This window comes from Hyperoodon ampullatus (genome assembly GCF_949752795.1).
Source record: "Hyperoodon ampullatus genome assembly, chromosome: 2".
NCBI lineage: Eukaryota > Metazoa > Chordata > Mammalia > Artiodactyla > Ziphiidae > Hyperoodon > Hyperoodon ampullatus.
The window spans coordinates 19,463,238-19,471,550 of NC_136915.1; positions in this window are offsets into that span (position 1 = coordinate 19,463,238).

An 8,313-nucleotide genomic window follows, 5' to 3' on the forward strand; every position below is an offset into this window, starting at 1 on the left:
AGAACTTGATGCTGGCCTTTCCCCCATGTATTTGATTTTTTCCTTCCTCTCTCTAAGAAGGCAAAATATCATACTCTGGAGGACAAGTGTCTAAAAGTCATATGCCTCAAGTAATCATTATTATTTATTTAAACAGATCGCCTGAGTCTCATTTACTTTATCATGCCTAAAATCACAGCATGAGTGAAAGGCAGAGTCAGAATTTGAATCCAAATCCCCTGAATGGTTTGCATTATGCCCTACTGCCGTATGCAGGCTGTGTAACCTTAGACCAGTCTTTCAGCTCTCCATCTATTTCCTGCCTGGCTCAAAAAAGATAATATATGTGAAAGTGTCATGCAAAGTCCAACATAGTTTGTCTCTCCTTGCGAGGCATTTCCATCGTCATTTCAGATGTGGTCAAGTGTTTGTCAGTGTGCCTAACGTTTCTGATCTGGGAGTAGTAAGGACTCTGTCAGCTCTAATTGTGGATTGAGCCTCTGTGGAGAGAATGTGTGGCGTATAATGAATTCCTCTGTGCCCTAGAATACGTTCCTTTGGTCTTTGTTTTACAAATTGCCCCCATGGTGATCAAAACCATTAAGGCTTTCCAAAACAGATGATCAGTTGAGCGCACATAATCTGTGTGTGGGAGGGGGCGGCGGGGAGGGGATTAGAGGAAGTGAAGAGGAGAACATTTATTGACAACATCCCCTTGGTTCCAGGCTCTTTACATATTTGAGATAATCTTTGTAGTTGCCCTATGAATTATATAATATTCCCATTTTACAGATAAGGAGAGAGAGAGGCTCAGAGTCACTACCAGCAGGTGGTGGAGCTTGATTTCTAACCCTTTTCCTGTGGGATCTTCCCGGACCGGGGCACGAACCCGTGTCCCTTGCATCGGCAGGCGGACTCTCAACCACTGCGCCACCAGGGAAGCCCTGCCCTGGATGTAGTTTTATATACTTCTACCTAAGAGCTTCAAGTGTAAGGCCGTGGACAGGATGAGCCCCACAGAAAGGCATGAAACCTTAAAAAAAAAAAAAAAAAAAAAAAACTGGGGAAAACAAGACAAACTTGTGGGCACCCACCTTGGGACTTCTGGGAGTAAAAATCCCTGTCAGGAAATGCTGCCACTTTTCTTCTGTTTCTCTCCTCCAGGCTTCCACCCTTCACCCAAGTCAGCTAAATTGCCATTCATTCATTCATTTAACAAACATTGATTGAAACACCAGCTTGTGCTGGTCCCAGGAGTAAGACAGACATGGTTCCTATCTTCATGGCGCTAAAGGCTGGGTTGAAGGAAGTGGGCAGGGAGAGTATTAAAGAATGTAGAAAAGCAATATATATATATACATTTTAAAATAAATTTATTTATTTTATTTTTGGCTGCGTTGGGTCTTCGTTGCTGCGCGTGGGCTTTCTCTAGTTGCGGTGAGCGGGGACTACTCTTCATTGCGATGAAGAGTAGACTTCCAGGTTTCTCATTGCAGTGGCTTCTCTTGTTGCAGAGCATGGGCTCTAGGCACGTGGGCTTCAGTAGTTGTGGCACGCAGGCTCAGTAGTTGTGGCTCACGGGCTTAGTTGCTCTGCGGCATGTGGGATCTTCCCAGACCAGGGATAGAACCTGTGTCCCCTGCATTGGCAGGCGGATTCTTAACCACTGCACCACCAGGGAAGCCCAAGCAATATATATTAAACATAGAATTACCATTTGATCCGTCAGTTCCACTTCTGGGTATACACACAAAAGCTTGGAAAGCAGGGCAACTGATATTTATACACCAATGTTCATAGCAGCATTATTCACAATAGCCAAAAGGTGGAAGCAACTCAGATGTCCATAAATGGATGAATGGATAAACAAAATGTGGTACGTCCATACAGTGGAATATTATTCAGCCATAAAAAGGAGTGAAATTCTGACACATGCAACAATGTGGAGGAACCTTGAGGACCTTATGCTTAGTGAAATAAGCCAGACACAAAAGGACAAATATTGTATGATTTCCACTTATATGAGGTACCTGGAGCAGTTGAATTCACAGAGACAGAAAGAACAGTAGTTACCAGGGGCTGGGGAGAGAGGGAAATGAGGAGTTATTGTTTAATGGGTATTGAGTTTTAGTTTGAGATGATGAAAAGTTCTAGAGATGGGCAGTGGTACTGGTTGCATGGCAACGAGTGTACTTAATGCCACTGAACCATACACTTATAAATGGTTAGAATGGGGGCTTCCCTGGTGGCGCAGTGGTTGGGAGTCCGCCTGCTGATGCAGGGGACACGGGTTCGGGCCCTGGTCTGGGAGGATCCCACATGCCGCGGAGCGACTGGGCCCGTGGGCCACAGCTGCTGAGCCTGTGCGTCTGGAGCCTGTGCTCGGCAATGGGAGAGGCCGCGACAGTGAGAGGCCCGCGCACCGCGATGAAGAGTGGCCACCACTTGCCGCAACTGCAGAAAACCCTTGCACAGAAATGAAGACCCAACACAGCAAAAATAAATTAATTAAAATCAGTTGATGATAATCTATAAAAAAAAAGGTTAGAATGGTAAATTTTATGTTATGTTTATTTTACCACAATAAAAAAAAGTAACACATTTTGGACTTTGTCTTGAAGAAAATGAAATGAAAAATTATGAAAATAGATTCATCTTATATTTAACCAAAATAAGGTAATACAAATAGTTCTATGATGGCCATCATGTTAAGTGCTACAGAGAAGTGCTCCCTGGAGTTGGGAGAGAAGAGAGCAGGCGAACCTGCTCTGGTTGGTGGGGTTTGGGAACTGGGCAGGGCTTCCTCAAGAGAATGGCATTTAAACGAAGCCCTGAAAGAGTCAGCTTGGTGGAAGGGGGGTGGGTGTGTGTGGAGGACAGAACACTGCAGACAGAAGGGACAGCAGGGGGAAGAGCAGGGGCAGCAACGGCCCTGGGTGCAGTCGAGGAAGAGCAAGCCTGTGTGGGGGGCAGAGGAGGAGGCAGAGTGGGGAGGGAAGGTCGGGCTTGCGGGGCCTTGCAGAGGATGTCAGGCTCCTCGAAAAGCAAATGGAAGCCACCCTTAGGCAAGGGATTTTTTTTTTTTTTTTTGCGGTACGCGGGCCTCTCACTGTTGTGGCCTCTCCCATTGTGGACCACAGGCTCCGGATATGCAGGCTCAGTGACCATGGCTCACGGGCCCAGCTGCTCTGCAGCATGTGGGATCTTCCCAGACCGGGGCACGAACCTGTGTCCCCTGCATTGGCAGGCGGACTCTCAACCACTGCGCCACCAGGGAAGCCCGGGGTTTTTATTTTTAATTTGCAAGCCTATTGGTTTAGTTGAAATTAAGTAGAAAGGGAAGGAAATTAAAGTTTATTGAGGGACTGCTCAGTGCCAACTAGCTCCTTACCATTCATCTGCCTCTAAGCATAACACTTGGCACAGACAAGATGCTCGGTAATGATCCAAATGGTTGACGTTCCAGATGAGGCTCAGGGAGGTGAAGCCATTTGACTCAAGGCAGGACGGTCTGTGGGATCCTGGCCTCTGTGCTTTAAAGGGTCCTTCCCTGGACGCCCTGGAGCTGTGTGCTTCCCCACATGACTCAGGAAGTGTGCCAACCTAGAGCTCATACCCCCTTCCAGACCAACCACAAGTACAGAAAACCCACATTTCCTTGCTCAAATGGCCCCAGCTCTCTTCTAGAGCCTCCTTCCTGGGTCCCTCCTCCCGAGAACACTGGTGTATGTTGGGGTGGCCAAGGGGCAGCTGTTGGTGGGAGGGCCACTTAGCACGTGTGACTAGCGTGGCCCAGCAGGTAAACAAGAGGCTTCCTGGTTCAGGGCAGAGCCTGGGTGGTTAATTAGTTTCCTGTTGCTGCTGTTAAAAATGATCACAAATGTATTTTCTTACATTTCTGGAGGCCAGAAGTCAGAAATAGGTCTCAGTGAGCTATAATCCAGGTGTCAGCAGGGCTACACTCCTTTCTTGAGGCTTTAGAGGAGAATCCGTTGACTTGCCTTTTCCAGCTTCTAGAGCCCACCCATGTTTCTGGGCTGGTGGCGCCCTCCGGCCGTCTTCAAAGCCAGCAATCCCATCACTCCAAACTCTGCTTCTGTTTTCACATCTTCTCTGACTCTGACTCTTCTCTCCCTTTCACTTCTAAGGATCCTTGTGGTTATGTTGGGCCCACCAGGATAATCCAGGATAGTCTCCCCATCTGGAGGAGAGGTCGGGTGATTAGCAATCTTAATTCCCCTTTGCCACGTAAGATACCACATTCACAGGCTCCAGGGATTAGGCTGTGGACATCTTGGGAAAGAGGGGCATTATGCTACCTACCACTGGTGGGAAGAGAAGCAGGTAGGTTGAGCTCGTTTTCCTTGTTCCACCATATTCCCAAGAACTCTAGGAATTTGAAATTCAAACCTAGACTTCCAGGTCATTATGAAGGTATGTTTATCAAAGTAGGAAAATAGAACAGAAACTGTATTTAAATGGTTTATTAGTTTATTTGATAACTTTTTGATATTGAGACATGTGGTATGTGGGCCTTCATTTGCACTCCTGCCACTGGCCCTACAAATATTAGGGGTAGACCTAACCCAACGTCACATAACAAGCAAATGTCCAAATTAGAACACAAATTAGAACAAATCCTCTGTTATTTCCATCACACAGGGCACTTCTTCAAAGAGAAGTAAGGCTACCACTCTCTTACTCAGTTTTGATGCTATGTAATCTATCTGTCTGCCTCCCTGGTGGTTATAAAGCTGTCTATTTTTGAACCTCCTATCCAGAGCCTAGCTCCCTGAAGGCGAAGCTTCTGAAGCTGTAAACCTCCTCTAACTAGTTTCCAATCTGCTCATAACTTGCTCATACCATACATTGTCCTAGGTGGATACCTCTCACACAGACCTTCCTCTTGGTCATTCAAGTTCTCTCATTTATGGATTCACCAAACAATTAATTAGCGCCTCCACTGGGGATACAGAGATGGTTTAGTCACTATCCCTGCCCTCATGGAATTCACAGTATAGTAAGGGTGCCAGACAATGAAATGGACAATGATAACCCTACGTACAGAGATGGGTGCATTGCTGATCCGGGCAGATCTGGGGGTGGGGTTTGGTAGAGGCTTTTCAGAGGAAGTGGTTCTCAAGCTGAGTCTCAACTAGGCCAGGAGGCTGGGGGCTAGATTTTTGGGTTGAGAGACTGGCATGTTTATAGGTCCTGAAGCTACAGTGGGGCAAGTTTGGGGAATCCCAAATCAGTCAGGATGACTAGAACAAGGAGTGGGAGGTGGGAGGAGGCAGAGCTACGGCTTAAAGTACAAAGAGCCCCAGGCCGACCCTGCTAGGCCGCAGGCTTCCTGAGGGCCCTCATGTTACTCTTCGCTTAGCCTCCGTGCTGGCGAGGTGTCTGGTACGCAGCAGGTGCTCAATAAATATCTGCTGAAAGACTGAATGATGTGGAGTTCCTGAACACCATACAAAGGATCCCTGGAGGCAGCATTTGTCAGCCCGGCTGCACATTAGAATCACCTGGGGGAGCTTTAAAAACTAAAAATCTGGGGCTTCCCTGGTGGCGCAGTGGTTGAGAGTCCGCCTGCCGATGCAGGGGACACGGGTTCGTGCCCCGGTCCGGGAAGATCCCACGTGCTGCGGAGCGGCTGGGCCCATGAGCCATGGCCGCTGAGCCTGCGCGTCCGGAGCCTGTGCTCCACAACGGGAGAGGCCACAACAGTGAGAGGCCTGCGTACTGCAAAAAAAACCCCAAAACTAAAAATCTGGGCCCTACCCTAAACCATTTCTCTTACTAGCTAATTAGCTCCTGAGGGCAAGGGTTGTATCTCATTTCTCTTGAAATTACTCAGTGCCCAGCAAGTGCCTGGCTCACAGTAGGGTTCAGTATATGGTCTGGAGGAGGAGGGGAAACAAAATGTAAAAGGGCCACCCTCGATGCTTTCTCGGAATCTCTGGATATGGGGACTTGGTGCATTGGGATCCCCTTTAAGATCCCCCGGGTGATTCCAGTGTGCAGCCAGGGCTGAGATCAGGGCCGCAGGCCCCACGCCATGAAAATGTCCTACCCAGATCAGACTGGCGGGCCAGATACGCTCTGAATTGACAGCTCTGCGGGAAGTGAGAGGGGCTGGGTGCAGAGGTGGTGGTGTTGACGGTTTAGTGATCCACGTGAGAGAGAATGAGAGCCCCAACTAAGGCAATGTGAGAAGCAAATGGATTTTGAGAGAGTTAGGAAGACACAGTCAATAGGATCTGATGGCTGGGGAGGACAGGTGAGAATCTAAGATGCTCCTGACTTCAGGTTTGGAAAACTTAGGTGAGTAATGGGGCTGTTTTTCCTGGAATTTGATAGATTGGGCAGACACAGGTTTAGGAAGCATTTCGTGGCCCTGTAATCCTAACGGGCCTCTGTAAACAGCTGTCTACTCTTTTGCTGGCCTTCTGACTGTTAAGCCCCAGAGTTTCCCTAATCTCTTCCATCTTGCCTCAGGCCGTCCCTGAGTAGTTCCACCTCCTTTCTTTCCTTCTTTACCACCTTCACTATCCACTTGAGGGCGGGATGGGGGTGGTGGGCACTTCTTCCACAAAATCTGGCTGATGGCACGTCTCTTTAGTGCCTCTCCTCCCTGCTGCCCCAAAGACACACTCTGGGCCTGTTTTCTTCAAAAAAAGTCAAAGCGGGGGCATGGTATAGGAATAGGGGGCAGCAGGGAGAAGGTTTCCCTTACTGTTATCAAAGTAACACTCTTAAGAACATTTGGAAAATACTGGGGAAAAAATTTAATCATTTATATCATGCCCACATAAATGCAGTCACTGCCATCATTTTGGTGTGTTTTCTGCCCCCCTCCGCTTTTTAAACTAGATATAAATTATTTTGTTATGTTCTTTTTACAGTTGTACTCATACTGGTGAAACAGAACTGATTTATAAAAATAACGAAGCAGCTTAAGGGGGACAGCTTGAGAGTGGTGCATAGAAAGCAATAGAAAAAATATACCCAGTGGAGGCAAGGGTGTGGAAAACAGGCCCGTGTTAGGGTGTTGGTGGGAATGTGCATTGCTAGAGCCTCTGTGGAGGGCAACTTAATATCTATCAAAATCTCATATGTGCATGACCTGTACCCCATAATTCTACTTAGGATTATCCTATAGAGGATGTGTTCAAGTGCACAAATTTAGGTGAAAGAGAATGTTTGCTGCCTCAATTTTTTTTTTCTTTTGGACCTGCACCCCTGAATAAGTTCTGGGCTCTCCCGACCTTGGCCTCTTGGCAGGTTTGGGGGGAGCATCAGTTTAAAAAAAAAAGTGAGGAAAAACGGGAGACAGATGTTTATAGGGAGATAAATTAAACAAACTGTAGTGTGTCCATAGAAATGGGAGACCATGCTGATCTGGATACGTGGGGTGGAATACTTTGCAGGATGGTATGTGGAATCCCATTTTGGTATTAAAGGCTAACAGAAAACGTCTTGGAAGGGAGCCACTGAACTGTATATTGGCAAGGTCCAAGATCTGGGAGGTGGGGACTTGTCCTGTGGATGCTCCAGAGCCCTGTCAGCATTGCAGTGAGATTCAGGCTCTCCAATGAGCTGACTGGGTTCAAATCCCTGTTCTGCCTCTTACTGCCTGTGTGAACTTTGACAGGTCATTAACCTTTTGTGCCTTCCTTTTCTCATGAGTAAAATGGAGATAATAATCATTCCTATCTCATAGGGCTGAAGTGAGAATTAAGTTTTTTGTTCATGTACGACCCTTAAAAGTGCTTAAGTATATGAATATGCTTAATCAATATTAGCTAAATCAGAGATTCCTGAGTTTGCATTCCAGCTTTGCCACACTCTGGGCAAATTTCTTAACTTCTCTGAGCCCTGATTTCCTGCAGGGTTGCAAGGATCTGGGTTAATGGTATGTAAATATCTTGCTGAAGAAATTGTCTCCCGCTGTAGTTCCTGGCCCTGTTGCAGAGGTGGTAATACCATTTTCTGGATCTTATCCCTGGGAGTGGATCTTATTCAGTCTTCAGTTGAGGGGGAACACACTTCAGGGCTAGAGGTAATGGAAGTCAGTGCAGCAGCCCCAGTGCCAGAGGGTGGAAGAGTGGGGGGATGTGGCGGAAGGAGAGGTTCAGCTGCTACTCAGCTCCAGCCACATGTAGACTGGCCAAGAACTGCTGGATCTTAAATGTTTTTCGAGAGAAGTTGTGAAATCTCCTGATTTTTAACTCTTGGCAATTAGCTCAATTTTGTAAACACTTGGAGGGCAAACACAACATGGCAGCAGGCCATATTTAACCCACGAGCTGTCAGTTTGCTGTCTCTGCTCTA